The sequence below is a fragment of the Lucilia sericata genome, unplaced genomic scaffold (genome assembly GCF_015586225.1).
Source record: "Lucilia sericata isolate MDLA Ls3-8-SP2 unplaced genomic scaffold, ASM1558622v1 Contig000469F_arrow, whole genome shotgun sequence".
Classification (NCBI taxonomy): domain Eukaryota; kingdom Metazoa; phylum Arthropoda; class Insecta; order Diptera; family Calliphoridae; genus Lucilia; species Lucilia sericata.
This window is the reverse complement of record NW_023994484.1, coordinates 317,652-337,878: the sequence shown is the minus strand read 5'-3', so window position 1 is coordinate 337,878 and position 20,227 is coordinate 317,652. Positions and strand designations below refer to the sequence as shown.

At 30.9% G+C, this 20,227-nt stretch overlaps 1 protein-coding gene across 1 annotated transcript in view; it reads left to right on the top strand.

Annotated features, from left to right (window-relative positions):
• Nucleotides 1-5,307: 5,307 nt before the first annotated feature.
• LOC119605262 (putative uncharacterized protein DDB_G0271606) overlaps nt 5,308-20,227 on the top strand; it is an 89,511-nt gene continuing 74,591 nt past the window's right edge. The window contains exon 1 of the mRNA XM_037958256.1: nt 5,308-5,326. The gene's annotated coding sequence lies outside the window, so the exon portion shown is untranslated. The remainder of the gene's footprint in view (nt 5,327-20,227) is intronic.

Sequence of the window (20,227 nt, the reverse complement as noted above, 5' to 3'; positions counted from 1 at the left end):
ATAGACTACACTATAGACTACACTATAGACTACACTATAGACTACACTATAGATACACTATAGACTACACTATAGACTACAGTATTGACTACATATGACTACAGTATAGACTACCTATAGACTGCACTATAGACTACACTATAGACTACACTATAGACTACACTATAGACTACACTATAGACTACACTATAGACTACACTATAACTACACTATAGACCAGAATATAGACCAGACTATAGACTACACTATAGACTACACTATAGACTGCACTATAGACTACACTATAGGCTAACTATAGACTACACTATAGACTACACTATAGATTACACTATAGACTACACTATAGATTACACTATAGACTACACTATGACTATACTATAGACTACACTATAGACTACCTTATAGACTACTATAGACTACACTATAGACTACACTTTAGACTACACTATAGACTACACTATAGACTACACTACAGACTACACTATAAACTACACTAGATTACACTATAGACTACCCTATAGACTACACTATAGACTACCTTATAGACTACACTATAGACTACACTATAAACTACACTATAGACTACACTATAGACTACATATAGATTACACTATAGACTACACGATTGGCTTTCAAACACAACCCTCGAATCTAACCACTTTACGATACATATATTTAGTTGTTATGAATTGTAGTCATGCCTCATTAAAAGGTGTCATTAAAAGTCACTTGAAACGAGTTGGTAATTGTTAATTTTGTGTTATTTTTTAATTTTCAGATTTGTTTTTTTCTCCCAATAAACTTTTGTACAAAAACTCTTTGAACCATGGATTGTTGTTCATAGCTGTAGTTTAGATACTTAGTACTCATGTTAGCAAGTAGTTTTTCGCATACAATTTGTATAAAATCACAATAAATAACGTTAATTGCATTTAAAATTGTTAGTTTTTTACAATTTTTAATCATATTAACACAAAAAAAAGCCGCATTTTTTAAAAAGCGGGTAATAATAAAAATAAAATTATTCAAGTTTTTATTAACAAAATAAATGGTTTTTTAATATAATTTAAAACGATTTATTGATCGTTTTGTTGTGCAAAGTGTTTCTTTTTTTATATGAGCAAAATGAAAACTGTGTTTGGAATTACCCAAATTGTTCTTTGTTTTTTTTTTTTGTTTGTCTTGCCTTAGATTCTTTTGTGTCTTGTTTAAGCATTTTATGAAATATTTCTATAATTTATGTTTTATTTACAAATTTTATCGCCATAGCTTTTAAAAGTTTATGACGAATTGTTAATTTACCAGTCTTTCTGTCTTTTTGGAATAATTCTTATTAATACTGAAATATTTTTTTAGGAAAAATTAAAAAACGTTTAGCAATTTTTAAGCAGGCAGGGTGGTAGACTTACCGTTTGTCAATTATGGTACATTTGTGTTTTTGATTGATCTGAAAGTAAAATTAGGAATATTCAATAGCTTTTTGTTTCAAAAGAAAGCTTATGATAAATTTAAATCTCTTCTTTTATATTTAAATTTTATCATAAACTTTTCTTTTGAAAACAAAAAGCTAATTGAATATTTTAATTTTACTTTCAGATCATTCAAAAACACAAAAGTCCATAATTGAAAAACGGTAAGTCTCACACCCTCCTCTTAAAAATTGCTAAACGTTTTTTTAATTTTTCCTAAAAAATATTTCAGTATTAATAAGAATTATTCCAAAAAGACAGAAAGACTGCAAATTAAAAATTCCATAAACGTTTAAAAGATATGGCGATAAAATTTGTAATAAAACATAAATTATAAAAATATTTCAAAAATGCTTAAAACAGACAAAAGAATCAAGCAAAAAAAAAAAAAAAACAAAACAATTTTAATTCCAAACACAGTTTTCATTTTGCTCATATAAAAAAAGAAACACTTTGCACAACAAAACGATCAATAAATCGTTTAAATTATATTAAAAACCATTTATTTTGTTAATAAAAACTTGAATAATTTTATTTTTATTATTACCCTGCTTTTAAAAAATGCGGCTTTTTTTGTGTTTAATATGATTAAAAATTGTAAAAAACTACAATTTTAAATGCAATTAAACGTTATTTATTGTGATTTTATACAAATTGTATGCGAAAACTACTTGCTAACATGAGTACTAAGTATCTAAACTACAGCTATGAACAACAATCCATGGTTCAAAGAGTTTTTGTACAAAAGTTTATTGGGAGAAAAAAACAAATCTGAAAAATTAAAAAAATAACACAAAATTAACAATTACCAACTCGTTTCAAGTGACTTTTAATGAACACCTTTTAATGAGGCATGACTACAATTCATAAACAACTAAATATATGTATAGTAAAGTGGTTAGATTCGAGGGTTGTGTTTGAAAGCCAATCGTGTAGTCTATAGTGTAATCTATAGTGTAGTCTATAGTGTAGTCTATAGTGTAGTTTATAGTGTAGTCTATAGTGTAGTCTATAAGGTAGTCTATAGTGTAGTCTATAGGGTAGTCTATAGTGTAATCTATAGTGTAGTTTATAGTGTAGTCTGTAGTGTAGTCTATAGTGTAGTCTATAGTGTAGTCTAAAGTGTAGTCTATAGTGTAGTCTATAGTGTAGTCTATAAGGTAGTCTATAGTGTAGTCTATAGTATAGTCAATAGTGTAGTCTATAGTGTAATCTATAGTGTAGTCTATAGTGTAATCTATAGTGTAGTCTATAGTGTAGTCTATAGTGTAGCCTATAGTGTAGTCTATAGTGCAGTCTATAGTGTAGTCTATAGTGTAGTCTATAGTCTGGTCTATATTCTGGTCTATAGTGTAGTTTATAGTGTAGTCTATAGTGTAGTCTATAGTGTAGTCTATAGTGTAGTCTATAGTGTAGTCTATAGTGTAGTCTATAGTGCAGTCTATAAGGTAGTCTATACTGTAGTCTATAGTGTAGTCAATACTGTAGTCTATAGTGTAGTCTATAGTGTAATCTATAGTGTAATCTATAGTGTAGTCTATAGTGTAGTCTATAGTGTAGTCTATAGTGTAGTCTATAGTGTAGTCTATAGTGTAGTCTATAGTGTAGTCTATAGTGTAGTCTATAGTGTAGTCTATAGTGTAGTCTATAGTGTAGTCTATAGTGTAGTCTATAATCTAGTCTATAGTCTAGTCTATAGTCTAGTCTATAGTCTAGTCTATAGTGTAGTCTATAGTGTAGTCTATAGTGTAGTCTATAGTGTAGTCTATAGTGCAGTCTATAGTGTAGTCTATAGTGTAGTCTATAGTGTAGTCTATAGTGTAGTCTATAGTGTAGTCTATAGTGTAGTCTATAGTCTAGTCTAGTCTAGTCTATAGTCTAGTCTATAGTGTAGTCTATAGTGTAGTCTATAGTCTAGTCTATAGTGTAGTCTATAGTGTAGTCTATAGTGTGGTCTATAGTCTAGTCTATAGTCTAGTCTATAGTCTAGTCTATAGTCTGGTCTATATTCTAGTCTATAGTCTAGTCTATAGTCTAGTCTATAGTCTAGTCTATAGTCTTGTCTATAGTCTAGTCTATAGTCTAGCCTATAGTCTAGTCTATAGTCTAGCCTATAGTCTAGTCTATAGTCTAGTCTATAGTCTATAGTCTATAGTCTGGTCTATAGTCTGGTCTATAGTCTAGTCTATAGTCTATAGTCTTGTCTATAGTCTAGCCTATAGTCTAGTCTATAGTTTAGTCTATAGTCTAGTCTATAGTCTAGTCTATAGACTAGTCTATAGTCTAGTCTATAGTCTAGTCTATGTCTAGTCTATATCTAGTCTATAGTCTAGTCCTATAGTCTAGTCTATAGTCTAGTCTATAGTCTAGTCTATAGTCTAGTCTATAGTCTAGTCTATAGTCTAGTCTATAGTCGAGTCTATAGTCTAGTCTATGTCTAGTCTATAGTTTAGTCTATAGTTTAGTCTATAGTCTAGTCTATAGTCTTGTCTATAGTCTAGTCTATAGTCTAGTCTATAGTCTAGTCTATAGTCCTAGTCCTATAGTCTAGTCCTATATAGTCTAGTCTATAGTCTAGTCTATAGTCTAGTCTATAGTCTAGTCTATAGTCTAGTCTATAGTCTAGTCTATAGTCTAGTCTATAGTCTAGTCTATAGTCTAGTCTATAGTCTAGTCTATAGTCTAGTCTATAGTCTAGTCTATAGTCTAGTCTATAGTCTAGTCTATAGTCTAGTCTATAGTCTAGTCTATAGTCTAGTCTATAGTCTAGTCTATAGTCTAGTCTATAGTCTAGTCTATAGTCTAGTCTATAGTCTAGTCTATAGTCTAGTCTATAGTCTAGTCTATAGTCTAGTCTATAGTCTAGTCTATAGTCTAGTCTATAGTCTAGTCTATAGTCTAGTCTATAGTCTAGTCTATAGTCTAGTCTATAGTCTAGTCTATAGTCTAGTCTATAGTCTAGTCTATAGTCTAGTCTATAGTCTAGTCTATAGTCTAGTCTATAGTCTAGTCTATAGTCTAGTCTATAGTCTAGTCTATAGTCTAGTCTATAGTCTAGTCTATAGTCTAGTCTATAGTCTAGTCTATAGTCTAGTCTATAGTCTAGTCTATAGTCTAGTCTATAGTCTAGTCTATAGTCTAGTCTATAGTCTAGTCTATAGTCTAGTCTATAGTCTAGTCTATAGTCTAGTCTATAGTCTAGTCTATAGTCTAGTCTATAGTCTAGTCTATAGTCTAGTCTATAGTCTAGTCTATAGTCTAGTCTATAGTCTAGTCTATAGTCTAGTCTATAGTCTAGTCTATAGTCTAGTCTATAGTCTAGTCTATAGTCTAGTCTATAGTCTAGTCTATAGTCTAGTCTATAGTCTAGTCTATAGTCTAGTCTATAGTCTAGTCTATAGTCTAGTCTATAGTCTAGTCTATAGTCTAGTCTATAGTCTAGTCTATAGTCTAGTCTATAGTCTAGTCTATAGTCTAGTCTATAGTCTAGTCTATAGTCTAGTCTAGTCTATAGTCTAGTCTAGTCTATAGTCTAGCCTATAGTCTAGTCTTTACTTTATTATTTAGTCTAGTCTATAGTCTAGTCTATAGTCTAGTCTATAGTCTAGCCTATAGTCTAGTCTTTACTTTATTATTTAGTCTAGTCTATATTCTAGTCTAGTCCTCTCTATAGTATATAATCTAGTGTATAATCTAGTCTATAGTCCGTTTTTTTCTGATATTCTATATCAGATGACCCTCGTAATAATCATACATTCAACCTCTTTAGTATAACCACAATTTGATTGTATTTATAGGTTATTCATCCGCCCGTCTAACCGCCTCTCGGTCTGTCTGTACCTCTGTCAGTCACTCCGGTATGTAGACAATCTTCCATACAAGTATTATTCCCATAAAATAAAAAAAAGAAAAATTAAAAGAATCCGCTGCAAAATTTAATTGTATAAGTATTTGTGCAAAACGGTATTTGTATGTGAAAAATGTTGCTAACGTTTCGACAGTTTTTCACATGTTGTACGTTCATTAAGACGACTGACTGACTTTTTCAAGTGATCAATTTTAAACAACAAAGATGCGCATGATTCACTGGAATTACAAATGTGTTGGAGTTGAGTGAAGAGGGAAATAGTATAATTTTTTTTTTTAAACAATTATATAAAAGCAGCGTTTAACTATTTATACAATATTAATTAATATTAATAAACGTTGTTAAATGCTTAAAACTGGAACTATGTAGTTGGTCAAGTACAAATTATAAATTCAGAATATGTGTATGTTTTTAAGGTAGGGCTGTTTGCTTGGCAGGTTGTTACAGGTTTCAATTTAAAAAATAATAATAAAAATTTTAAATGCAATTAATTGAAAATGTATTTATTTGTATTTTTTAAAGTTACTAAAGAGAGGAAATTTAATGAAACATTTGCATTTGAAAGAAGATATTTTTAGAAAAATTTAATAAAGAGAAAATATTTAGAAAAATGTATTTAAGAGAGGAAATTTTTTGAAAAATTTATTAAAGAGAGGAAATTTTTAGAAAAATTTACTAAAGAGAGGAAATTTTTAGAAAAATCAGCTAAGAGAGGAAATTTTTATAAAAATTTACTAAAGAGAGGAAGTTTTTAGAAAATTTACTTAAGAGAGGAAATTTTTAGAAAAATTTACTAAAGAGAGGAAGTTTTTAGAAAAACTTACTAAAGAGGGAAATTTTGAGAAAAATTTACTAAAGGGAGGAACGTTTTAGAAAAATTTTCCAGAGAGAGAAAATCTTTAGAAAAATATACCAAAGATAGGAAGTTTTTGAAAGAATTTACTAAAGAGAGGAAATTTTTAAAAAAATTTACAAAAGAGAGAAAGTTTTTAGAAAATTTTATCAAAAAGAGAAAATTTTTAGAAAAATTTACTAAAGAGAGGAAATTTTTAGAAAAATTTACTAAAGAGAGGAAATTTTTAGAAAAATTAGCTGAAGAGAGGAATTTTTTAGAAAAAATTACTAAAGAGAGGAAGTTTTTAGAAAAACTTACTTAAGAGAGAAAATTTTAAAAAAAATCCCAAAGAGAGGAAAGTTTTTGAAAAATTTACCAAAAGAGAGAGAGAGAGAAATTTTTAGAAAAATTTACCAAAGATAGGAAGTTTTTAAAAGAATTTACTAAAGAGAGAAAATTTTTAAAAAAATTTACTAAAGAGAGGAACTTTTTAAAAAATTTTACAAAAGAGAGAAAGTTTTTAGAAAATTTTACCAAAAAGAGAAAATTTTTAGAAAAATTTACTAAAGAGAGGAAATTTTTAGAAAAAATAGCTAAAGAGAGGTATTTTTTAGAAAAATTTACTGAAGAGAGGAAGTTTTTAGAAAAATTTTCTTAAGAGAGACAGTTTTTAGAAAAATTTACTAAGGAGAGGAAATTGTTAAAAACTTTACTAAATTAAAATCATTTTTGAAAAATTAATTTAAAATTATTTTAATTGCTTTATTTTGAAATGATTGACATATGTCAAACAATTAGTTTTGAAATTATTTTCAAGTTGACAAACATACATACCTCCATGTTTACTGGGATTTTGTGAAAAACAACATGTGATTGTATATAAACAACTCCAACACAGCAAGCAACTTCAATTTTATTCATTTAATTAAATTTTCAAGTTCGATATTTCTTATGCACGGTGCGTATGTGTAATAAAAACTGACAAAAAGTGAAACAAAATAAAAAATCACTCAACCTTATTACCATTTTCAGTAGAATTTTCCTTATATGGCGGGGATTTCATCAAATGCACACACACACACACAAACACACATTCGATGTGCATGCGTGTGTTTTGTCACTGACCTTCTCCAAGATGTATTTCATGCGTCAAGGTTATTTGGTGATGCTAACGAGTGGCTGGCTGAGTGCCTGGTGAAGTCTGAAAAAAAGTGTGTGCAAATGTTAACGTTTTTTTTGCGCTCATTTATGTTAAAACAAGTAACCAAATTTAGTATGTAACGCGTACTAAATGTTTTAAATAACAAATAAAGAAAAACAACTACTGTTTAGTAGCTATATGTAGTAATAAAAAGAAATAAAGGAAATACAAAAGAAGTTTAATTTATATTCATAGAGATATTATTAGTTAGACAATTGTTTTGTTACTGAAATAAACAAACATACAGATTGAGTGTATTGTTTACTTAAATAGAGCATTTTTTAAGGTAGGTGTTTTGTTAAAAGTTTGTCTTAAACAGAAGTTACTTTCATAAGGTTTTTTACGAGCGGGGCCATAGTATCATCTTTTAAAATATTATGAGCTTAATAATTAGGTTAACAGATTTTTTGGGTTATTTCAGATCATTGTTTAGTAGTTAAATGGGAAAGGGTAGAAAATGTGGAGTGTGTTTGTAATTAGTACTTGCATGTTTTATGGCAGGAAATTAGTTCATGTCATTAAATTTATATCATGACATACTATATCCATATGTTGCTAATCTTGTGTTGTTAAAACGAATCATCTTTAGATGGCTGACGGCCTTAATAACTTCCAAATTTCTTTGTTCCATAAACATAATTTACTAAAGAGATAGAATTTTTTAAAATGAGGAAAATTTCGAAAAATGTACTAAAGAAGGGAAATTTTTGAAAAATGTACTAAAGAAGGGAGGTTTTCGATAAATGTGCTAAAGAAGGGACATTTTCGAAAAATGTACTAAAGAAGGGAAATTTTCGAAAAATGTACTAAATAAGAGAAATTATCGAAAAATGTACTAAATAAGAGAAATTTTCGAAAAATGTACTAAAGAAGGGAAATTTTTGAAAAATGTACTAAAGAAGGGACATTTTCGAAAAATGTACTAAAGAAGGGAAATTTTCGAAAAATGTACTAAATAAGAGAAATTATCGAAAAATGTACTAAATAAGAGAAATTTTCGAAAAATGTACTAAAGAAGGGAAATTTTCGAAAAATGTACTAAAGATGGAAAATTTTCGAAAAATTTACTAAAGAAAGGACATTTAAGAAAAATTTACTATAGAAAGGAAATTTTCGAAAAGTGTACTAAAGAAGAGAAATTTTCGAAAAATGTACTAAAGAAGGGAAATTTTCGAAAAATTAACTAAAAAGGGACATTTTCGAAAAATGTACTAAAGAAGGGACATTTTCGAAAAATTTACTAAAGAAGGGAAATTTTCGAAGTGTTCTAAAGAAGAGAAATTTTCAAAAAAATGTACTAAAGAAGGGAAATTTTCGAAAAATTAACTAAAAAGGGACATTTTCAAAAAATGTACTAAAGAAGGGACATTTTCGAAAAATTTACTAAAGAAGGGAAATTTTTGAAAAGTGTACTAAAGAAGAGAAATTTTCGAAAAATGTACTAAAGAAGGGAAATTTTCGAAAAATGTACTAAAGAAGGGACATTTTCGAAAAATTTACTAAAGATGGAAAATTTTCAAAAAATTGTCTAAAGGAAAATTTTCGAAAAATGTACCAAAGAAGGGAAATTTTCGAAAAAAGTACTAAAGAAGGGAAATTTTCGAAAAATGTACTAAAGAAGGGAAATTTTCGAAAAATGTACTAAAGAAGGGACATTTTCGAAAAATTTACTAAAGTTGTTACATATTCGAAAAATTTATTTAAGAAGGGAAATTTTCGAAAAATGTACTAAAGAAGGGAATTTTTCGAAAAATTGGCTAAAGAAGGGAAATTTTTGAAATGAATACTAAAAAGGAAAATTTTTGAAAAATTACTAACGAAGGGAAATTTTTGAAAAATTACTAAAGAAAGGAAATTTTCGAAAAGAATACTAAAAAGGAAAATTTGGAAAAAAGAGGGAAATTTTTTAACAATTTACCAAAGAAGGGACATTTTTGGAAAATTTGCTAAAGAGAAATTTTCATAAAAATCTACTTAAGAAGGGAAATTTAATAAAAAAGAAAAATTTTCATAAAAATTTACTAAAAAGGAAAATTTACTAAAAAGGAAAATTTACTAATGATGGAAAATTTTCATAAAAAGGGAAATTTGTAAAAATTAACTAAATAATTAATTAATTTTTTAATTTAAATTAACAAAGAAGGAAAATTTTCATTAGAAAGTTACTAAATTTGGAATATTTTCGAAAATTAAAAATTGATTAAAAAAGGGAAATTTTATGAAAATTTACTGAAGAAGGGATTTTTTTTCGAAAAAAATATTAAAGATGGGATATTTTGAGAAAAATTTACAAAAAAGGGGACTTTTCCAGAAATTTAAAAAAAGGAAATTTTTTAAAAATTTTATTTGTTTTTCTTAAAACAAAGACTTTAAAAGAACTTAAAGTAAAAAAATTATGCTAAAAATATAGGCAGGCGCCTTCGCCACACTGGGTGTGTCCTTTGATGTCTATTGAATTTCATTAACTAAACTTTTCTCTAATTGCATATCTAATTAACCCACCTTAAAAAGAAATAGAAAAAAAAAAAAAACACCTCAAACATATCGTGTAGGGTGCAGATAAACAAAAATAATCTTAGCCAGTTTTTATAACTTTCTTACCAGTTTCTTCACTGTTTTTCTTAAACTTTAACGACTTCTAGACGAAAATAGAAAAAAAATTAAAAAAAAAACACTCTAGCACGACAAACTATAAAAACAATTTATTGGTTAACAGACCTACTTTTTATTTTTATACACCAGCAACAAGCAGAACTTCAATAGCAACAACAAAATATCTAAAAAATAAAATAAAAACAAACTAAGAAAATAAATACAAAAATAATTTAAGATGTCATCAAGGTAGAAGAAATTCCACCCGTTTTTTGACTGTGACTGACTGACAAACACAGATTTTTCTTACAATTTTTGCTCGTTATCTGGTTTTCAAAGATGTAAGTTGTTGTAAAGGCTTTTTCGTTGGCTTTTTTTTGTCAATTGAGTTCCAGCATCTTCTTTTTTCGTCGCCGTTTGGTTCTTCGGTGGATTTTTCTCAATTGCCATAATGGCCATAATAAACATGGCTATTGCATTGAAGCGCTTTTGGCCATGTTGAAAATAAATAACTGCGTTTTTTTCCTTCAGTTCTCATGTGGCCTTCAAGTGTCGTTTGTTTAAATGTGACTGTTGCTGCTGCTGCAGTTAGAGTTGTTTGGTTTGTTGACTTGACTGTCGGTTTGTTAGTTTGACTGGTTTCTTGATTTCGTTTGAAATGGAAATATAAAGTATGTCCGCATTATTTCTTTTTTATATTTTTGTCTTAAGCATCCAATAATTGTCTGTCCTGTGAAAAAAATCCACCTCAATTTTTTACCATACGAACTTTTGTTGGTTTTTTTAGTTTGAAAAAAAAAAAGAAATATTGAAAAAAATTAAAATAAGAAGAAATATTTTGAATTAGTGTGTGGTTACAGGTTTATTTTTAAATGACAAAAAAAAAAAAAAAAAAAAAAAACAACACCTTGCAAAATATTAGAGCATTTTCACCTAAATTTGTAAAGAGTGTCACTAAATCGATATGTTGGAAATTGAAAAGATTTTTCTTCGAAACACCGATCAAGAACTGAACTAGACTGAACTAGAACTGAACTTGAACTGAACTAGAACTGAACTAGAACTGAACTAGAACTGAACTAGAACTGAACTAGAACTGAACTAGAACTGAACTAGAACTGAACTGAACTAGAACTGAACTAGAACTGAACTAGAACTGAACTAGAACTGAACTAGAACTGAACTAGAACTGAACTAGAACTGACTAGAACTGACTAGAACTGAACTAGAACTGAACTAGAACTGAACTAGAACTGAACTAGAACTGAACTAGAACTGAACTAGAACTGAACTAGAACTGAACTAGAACTGAACTAGAAGGAACTAGAACTAACTAGAACTGAACTAGAACTGAACTAGAACTGAACTAGAACTGAACTAGAACTGAATCTAGAACTGAACTAGAAACTGAACTAGAACTGAACTAGAACTGAACTAGAACTGAACTAGAACTGAACTAGAACTGAACTAGAACTGAACTAGAACTGAACTAGAACGAACTAGAACTGAACTAGAACTGAACTAGAACTGAACTAGAACTGAACTAGAACTGAACTAGAACTGAACTAGAACTGAACTAGAACTGAACTAGAACTGAACTAGAACTGAACTAGAACTGAACTAGAACTGAACTAGAACTGAACTAGAACTGAACTAGAAACTGAACTAGAACTGAACTAGAACTGAACTAGAACTGAACTAGAACTGAACTAGAACTGAACTAGAACTGAACTAGAACTGAACTAGAACTGAACTAGAACTGAACTAGAACTGAACTAGAACTGAACTAGAACTGAACTAGAACTGAACTAGAACTGAACTAGAACTGAACTAGAACTGAACTAGAACTGAACTAGAACTGAACTAGAACTGAACTAGAACTGAACTAGAACTGAACTAGAACTGAACTAGAACTGAACTAGAACTAGAACTGAACTAGAACTGAACTAGAACTGAACTAGAAACTGAACTAGAACTGAACTAGAACTGAACTAGAACTGAACTAGAACTGAACTAGAACTGAACTAGAACTGAACTAGAACTGAACTAGAACTGAACTAGAACTGAACTAGAACTGAACTAGAACTGAACTAGAACTGAACTAGAACTGAACTAGAACTGAACTAGAACTGAACTAGAACTGAACTAGAACTGAACTAGAACTGAACTGAACTAGAACTGAACTAGAACTGAACTAGAACTAGAACTGAACTAGAAACTAGAACTGAACTAGAACTGAACTAGAACTGAACTAGAACTGAACTAGAACTGAACTAGAACTGAACTAGAACTGAACTAGAACTGAACTAGAACTGAACTAGAACTGAACTAGAACTGAACTAGAACTGAACTAGAACTGAACTAGAACTGAACTAGAACTGAACTAGAACTAAACTAGAACTGAACTAGAACTGAACTAGAATGAACTGAACTAGAACTGAACTAGAACTGAACTAGAACTGAACTAGAACTGAACTAGAACTGAACTAGAACTGAACTAGAACTGAACTAGAACTGAACTAGAACTGAACTAGAACTGAACTAGAACTGAACTAGAACTGAACTAGAACTGAACTAGAACTGAACTAGAACTGAACTAAAACTGAACTAGAACTGAATTAAAACTTAACTAGAACTGAACTAGAACTGAACTAGAACTGAACTAGAACTGAAGTAGAACTGAACTAGAACTGAACTAGAACTGAACTAGACTAGAACTGAACTAGAACTGAACTAGAACTGAACTAGAACTGAACTAGAAAACTGAACTAGAACAGAACTAGAACTGAACTAGAACTGAACTAGAACTGAACTAGAACTGAACTAGAACTGAACTAGAACTGAACTAGAACTGAACTAGAACTGAACTAGAACTGAACTAGAACTGAACTAGAACTGAACTAGAACTGAACTAGAACTGTGAACTAGAACTGAACTAGAACTAGAACTGAACTAGAACTGAACTAGAACTGAACTAGAACTGAACTAGAACTGAACTAGAACTGAACTAGAACTGAACTAGAACTGAACTAGAACTGAACTAGAACTGAACTAGAACTGAACTAGAACTGAACTAGAACTGAACTAGAACTGAACTAGAACTGAACTAGAACTGAACTAGAACTGAACTAGAACTGAACTAGAACTGAACTAGAACTGAACTAGACACTAGAAACTGATAACTAGAACTAGAACTGAACTAGAACTGAACTAGAACTGAACTAGAACTGAACTAGAACTGAACTAGAACTGAACTAGAACTGAACTAGAACTGAAACTAGAACTGAACTAGAACTGAACTAGAACTGAACTAGAACTGAACTAGAACTGAACTAGAAACTGAACTAGAACTGAACTATAACTGAACTAGACTGAACTAAAAACTGAACTAGAACTGAACTAGAACTGAACTAGAACTGAACTAGAACTAGAACTAGAACTCAAAGAAATCTCAACTAGAACTGCAACTAGAACTCGAACTAGAACTCGAAATAGAACTCAACTAGAAATGAACTAGAACTGAACTAAGAAGTTCATACAAGGGTGTATATGTATATAGTACTTTCAATAAAAAATCCTATAAACAACGAATTGCTACATTTATATTTTGTTTTATTTTGGTATTGACATTTTAATATCTCAATACTTTTTTTTAACAAAAATGTGAAATATTCCAAATAATATTTTATCTTTTCTTTATTTCTTCCTGAAATAAAATTAATTGAAAAGCAAATTGTTCATATAAAAATTTCAAGGGTGTGAAGTTAAATTCGTCGGCCAGATACGTCCCACACCACATATGTCAAATACGTTCCACATACTATAAAATTCGTTTTCAAATGAATTAAAATTTATTTTTAATAAAACGAGCACCAAATAAAATGTTTTTTAAGAAATAAAGTAAAATTATATTAAAATATATTCAAAAAATTAATATATAAAATAAAAATTAGTTAAAATAATTTTATACTCGTCAAATATGGTAGTAAAATATAGAATTTTCAAATGCAAAAAACAGACACTTGGAGAAGACATGAATCGGGGTACCGGCAGAGTGGAAGTAGCCCAGGACTAGTTCTTTCCAAAAACATATAGTTTGTATGCAATTCCAGCTCTGGATAATTTTGACGATTTTTTGAAAAATCATAAAATTTTGCCAAAAATAGTGGAATTTTCAAGTGGCTCCAAAGAGCATTTGGAGAAGACATGAATCGGGGTACCGAAAAACTGGAAGTAGCCCAGGGCTAGTTCTTTCCAAAAATTTATAGTTTATATGCAATTCCAGCTCTGGATAATTTTGACGATTTTTTGAAAAATCATCAAATTTTGCCAAAAATAGTGGAATTTTCAAGTGGCTCCAAAGAGCATTTGGAGAAGACATGAATCGGGGTACCGAAAAACTGGAAGTAGCCCAGAACTAGTTAGTTCCAAAAATATAAAGTTTATATGCAATTCCAGCTCAGGATAATTTTGACGATTTTTTGAAAAATCATAAAATTTTGCCAAAAATAGTGAAATTTTCAAGTGGATCAAAAGGGCATTTGGAGAAGACATGAATCGGTGTACCGAAAAACTGGAAGTAGCCCAGGACTAGTTCGTTCCAAAAATGTATAGTTTATATGCAATTCCAGCTCTGGATAATTTTGACGATTTTTTGAAAAATCATCAAATTTTGCCAAAAATAGTGGAATTTTCAAGTGGCTCCAAAGAGCATTTGGAGAAGACATGAATCGGGGTACCGAAAAACTGGAAGTAGCCCAGGACCAGTTCTTTCCAAAAATATATAGTTTATATGCAATTCCAGCTCAGGATAATTTTGACGATTTTTTAAAAAACATAAAATTTTGCCAAAAATAGTGGAATTTTCAAGTGGATCAAAAGGGCATTTGGAGAAGACATGAATCGGGGTACCGAAAACTGGAAGTAGCCCAGGACCAGTTCGTTCCAAAAATATAAAGTTTATATGCAATTCCAGCTCTGGATAATTTTGACGATTTTTTGAAAAATCATAAAATTTTGCCAAAAATAGTGGAATTTTCAAGTGGATCAAAAGGGTATTTCGAGAAGACATGAATCGGGGTACCGGCAGAGTGGAAGTAGCCCAGGACTAGTTCTTTCCAAAAACATATAGTTTGTATGCAATTCCAGCTCTGGATAATTTTGACGATTTTTTGAAAAATCATCAAATTTTGCCAAAAATAGTAGAATTTTCAAGTGGCTCCAAAGAGCATTTGGAGAAGACATGAATCGGGGTACCGAAAAACTGGAAGTAGCCCAGGACTAGTTCTTTCCAAAAATGTATAGTTTATATGCAATTCCAGCTCTGGATAATTTTGACGAATTTTTGAAAAATCATCAAATTTTGCCAAAAATAGTGGAATTTTCAAGTGGATCAAAAGTGCATTTGGAGAAGACATGAATCGGGGTACCGAAAAACTGGAAGTAGCCCAGGACTAGTTCTTTCCAAAAATATAAAGTTTATATGCAATTCCAGCTCTGGATAATTTTGACGATTTTTTGAAAAAACATAAAATTTTGCCAAAAATAGTGGAATTTTCAAGTGGATCAAAAGGGCATTTGGAGAAGACATGAATCGGGGTACCGAAAAACTGGAAGTAGCCCAGGACCAGTTCGTTCCAAAGATATAAAGTTTATATGCAATTCCAGCTCTGGATAATTTTGACGATTTTTTGAAAAATCATAAAATTTTGCCAAAAATAGTGGAATTTTCAAGTGGATCAAAAGGGTATTTGGAGAAGACATGAATCGGGGTACCGGCAGAGTGGAAGTAGCCCAGGACTAGTTCTTTCCAAAAACATATAGTTTGTATGCAATTCCAGCTCTGGATAATTTTGACGATTTTTTGAAAAATCATCAAATTTTGCCAAAAATAGTAGAATTTTCAAGTGGCTCCAAAGAGCATTTGGAGAAGACATGAATCGGGGTACCGAAAAACTGGAAGTAGCCCAGGACTAGTTCTTTCCAAAAATGTATAGTTTATATGCAATTCCAGCTCTGGATAATTTTGACGAATTTTTGAAAAATCATCAAATTTTGCCAAAAATAGTGGAATTTTCAAGTGGATCAAAAGTGCATTTGGAGAAGACATGAATCGGGGTACCGAAAAACTGGAAGTAGCCCAGGACTAGTTCTTTCCAAAAATATAAAGTTTATATGCAATTCCAGCTCTGGATAATTTTGACGATTTTTTGAAAAATCATCAAATTTTGCCAAAAATAGTGGAATTTTCAAGTGGATAAAAAGGGCATTTGGAGAAGACATGAATCGGGGTACCGAAAAACTGGAAGTAGCCCAGGACCAGTTCGTTCCAAAAACATAAAGTTTATATGCAATTCCAGCTCAGGATAATTTTGACGATTTTTTGAAAAATCATCAAATTTTGCCAAAAATTGAGGAATTTTCAAGTGGATCCAATGGGCATTTGGAGAAGACATGAATCGGGGTACCGAAAAACTGGAAGTAGCCCAGGACCAGTTCGTTCCAAAAATGTAAAGTTTATATGCAATTCCAGCTCAGGATAATTTTGACGATTTTTTGAAAAAACATCAAATTTTGCCGAAAATGATGGAATTTTCAAGTGGATAAAAAGGGCATTTGGAGAAGACATGAATCGGGGTACCGAAAAACTGGAAGTAGCCCAGGACCAGTTCGTTCCAAAAATATAAAGTTTATATGCAATTCCAGCTCAGGATAATTTTGACGATTTTTTTAAAAAACATAAAATTTTGCCAAAAATAGTGGAATTTTCAAGTGGATCAAAAGGGCATTTGGAGAAGACATGAATCGGGGTACCGAAAAACTGGAAGTAGCCCAGGACCAGTTCGTTACAAAAATATAAAGTTTATATGCAATTCCAGCTCTGGATAATTTTGACGATTTTTTGAAAAATCATAAAATTTTGCCAAAAATAGTGGAATTTTCAAGTGGATCAAAAGGGCATTTGGAGAAGACATGAATCGGGGTACCGGCAGAGTGGAAGTAGCCCAGGACTAGTTCTTTCCAAAAACATATAGTTTGTATGCAATTCCAGCTCTGGATAATTTTGACGATTTTTTGAAAAATCATCAAATTTTGCCAAAAATAGTAGAATTTTCAAGTGGCTCCAAAGAGCATTTGGAGAAGACATGAATCGGGGTACCGAAAAACTGGAAGTAGCCCAGGACTAGTTCGTTCCAAAAATGTATAGTTTATATGCAATTCCAGCTCTGGATAATTTTGACGATTTTTTGAAAAATCATCAAATTTTGCCAAAAATAGTGGAATTTTCAAGTGGATCCAATGGGCATTTGGAGAAGACATGAATCGGGGTACCGAAAAACTGGAAGTAGCCCAGGACTAGTTCTTTCCAAAAATGTATAGTTTATATGCAATTTCAGCTCTGGATAATTTTAACGATTTTTTGAAAAAGCATACAATTTTGCGCAAAATGTAGGTAGTTTCAGGTCGATACTATTATTCTTATTATGAAAAACATTTCAAAAATCAACTTCTGTTGCTCAATATTTGATATTTGATTTGAATTTTCGTTAACAGTTTTTACGTGTAAAAACTTTTGTTAATATTAAATATCACTCAATGAACTCTTTTAAAGAATTATCTTGACGGCAGTTCAAAATTTAATTTTGTGAATAAATAATGAGAGTGATGGAGGTAGCAAAATATTGTTGTAAGTTTTCCATGAAAATTATGCATATTTTATTGCTTCGCTGCCAATAGGTTTGATCGTTTTGGGCGCTGTTAATTTGTTGTTGGGATCGCCGTTTTTTATATATGATTTTTGTAATGTGTTTATGACAGCACAATTTTTTTCTTGTGTTTTTTATATTCTCAGGTAATAATAATGTAAAAATAGAGTCCCTTCGACTCTACTTGACCGTTCGCGCGTAGTGAACTACCACGATAACCATTCTCAGGTAATATTTTTCGTATTCGTTGTGAAAATTGAAAAAAAAAAACTCTACAATATCTCAAAAAAATGAAGCAGAAGAAATTAAAAATTTTAAAAGATTTCATAAAAACACTTGTAATTCTTTGCGAATATTCGGAAATGTCTTAAAAAATTAAAGATTTCACAAAAACTCTAGAACAAGTCGAAAAAAGTTAAGCTCTTTGTTGAGAAAATTCTCAAAATTCCCTACACAGTTGCTATGGTGTCCGAAGTTTTGACCCTATTTAGGGATCGATTCTTTTATTGATCGTTTATAACAACACAAGTGTTGAGGATTGAAAGGTAATTTTTGTACGTATGTATGAATGTATTTTATGATTTTGTGTAACATATGCTTTTTATGTTTTTTTCAAAAAATCGTCAAAATTATCCAGAGCTGGAATTGCATATAAACTATATATTTTTGGAAAGAACTAGTCCTGGGCTACTTCCAGTTTTTCGGTACCCCGATTCATGTCTTCTCCAAATGCCCATTGGATCCACTTGAAAATTCCTCAATTTTTGGCAAAATTTTATGTTTTTTAAAAAAAATCGTCAAAATTATCCTGAGCTGGAATTGCATATAAACTTTATATTTTTGGAAAGAACTAGTCCTGGGCTACTTCCAGTTTTTCGGTACCCCGATTCATGTCTTCTCCAAATGCACTTTTGATCCACTTGAAAATTCCACTATTTTTGGCAAAATTTGATGATTTTTCAAAAATTCGTCAAAATTATCCAGAGCTGGAATTGCATATAAACTATACATTTTTGGAAAGAACTAGTCCTGGGCTACTTCCAGTTTTTCGGTACCCCGATTCATGTCTTCTCCAAATGCTCTTTGGAGCCACTTGAAAATTCTACTATTTTTGGCAAAATTTGATGATTTTTCAAAAAATCGTCAAAATTATCCAGAGCTGGAATTGCATACAAACTATATGTTTTTGGAAAGAACTAGTCCTGGGCTACTTCCACTCTGCCGGTACCCCGATTCATGTCTTCTCGAAATACCCTTTTGATCCACTTGAAAATTCCACTATTTTTGGCAAAATTTTATGATTTTTCAAAAAATCGTCAAAATTATCCAGAGCTGGAATTGCATATAAACTTTATATTTTTGGAACGAACTGGTCCTGGGCTACTTCCAGTTTTTCGGTACCCCGATTCATGTCTTCTCCAAATGCCCTTTTGATCCACTTGAAAATTCCACTATTTTTGGCAAAATTTTATGTTTTTTAAAAAAATCGTCAAAATTATCCTGAGCTGGAATTGCATATAAACTTTATATTTTTGGAACGAACTGGTCCTGGGCTACTTCCAGTTTTTCGGTACCCCGATTCATGTCTTCTCCAAATGCACTTTTGATCCACTTGAAAATTCCACTATTTTTGGCAAAATTTGATGATTTTTCAAAAATTCGTCAAAATTATCCAGAGCTGGAATTGCATATAAACTATACATTTTTGGAAAGAACTAGTCCTGGGCTACTTCCAGTTTTTCGGTACCCCGATTCATGTCTTCTCCAAATGCTCTTTGGAGCCACTTGAAAATTCTACTATTTTTGGCAAAATTTGATGATTTTTCAAAAAATCGTCAAAATTATCCAGAGCTGGAATTGCATACAAACTATATGTTTTTGGAAAGAACTAGTCCTGGGCTACTTCCACTCTGCCGGTACCCCGATTCATGTCTTCTCCAAATACCCTTTTGATCCACTTGAAAATTCCACTATTTTTGGCAAAATTTTATGATTTTTCAAAAAATCGTCAAAATTATCCAGAGCTGGAATTGCATATAAACTTTATATCTTTGGAACGAACTGGTCCTGGGCTACTTCCAGTTTTTCGGTACCCCGATTCATGTCTTCTCCAAATGCCCTTTTGATCCACTTGAAAATTCCACTATTTTTGGCAAAATTTTATGTTTTTTCAAAAAATCGTCAAAATTATCCAGAGCTGGAATTGCATATAAACTTTATATTTTTGGAAAGAACTAGTCCTGGGCTACTTCCAGTTTTTCGGTACCCCGATTCATGTCTTCTCCAAATGCACTTTTGATCCACTTGAAAATTCCACTATTTTTGGCAAAATTTGATGATTTTTCAAAAATTCGTCAAAATTATCCAGAGCTGGAATTGCATATAAACTATACATTTTTGGAAAGAACTAGTCCTGGGCTACTTCCAGTTTTTCGGTACCCCGATTCATGTCTTCTCCAAATGCTCTTTGGAGCCACTTGAAAATTCTACTATTTTTGGCAAAATTTGATGATTTTTCAAAAAATCGTCAAAATTATCCAGAGCTGGAATTGCATA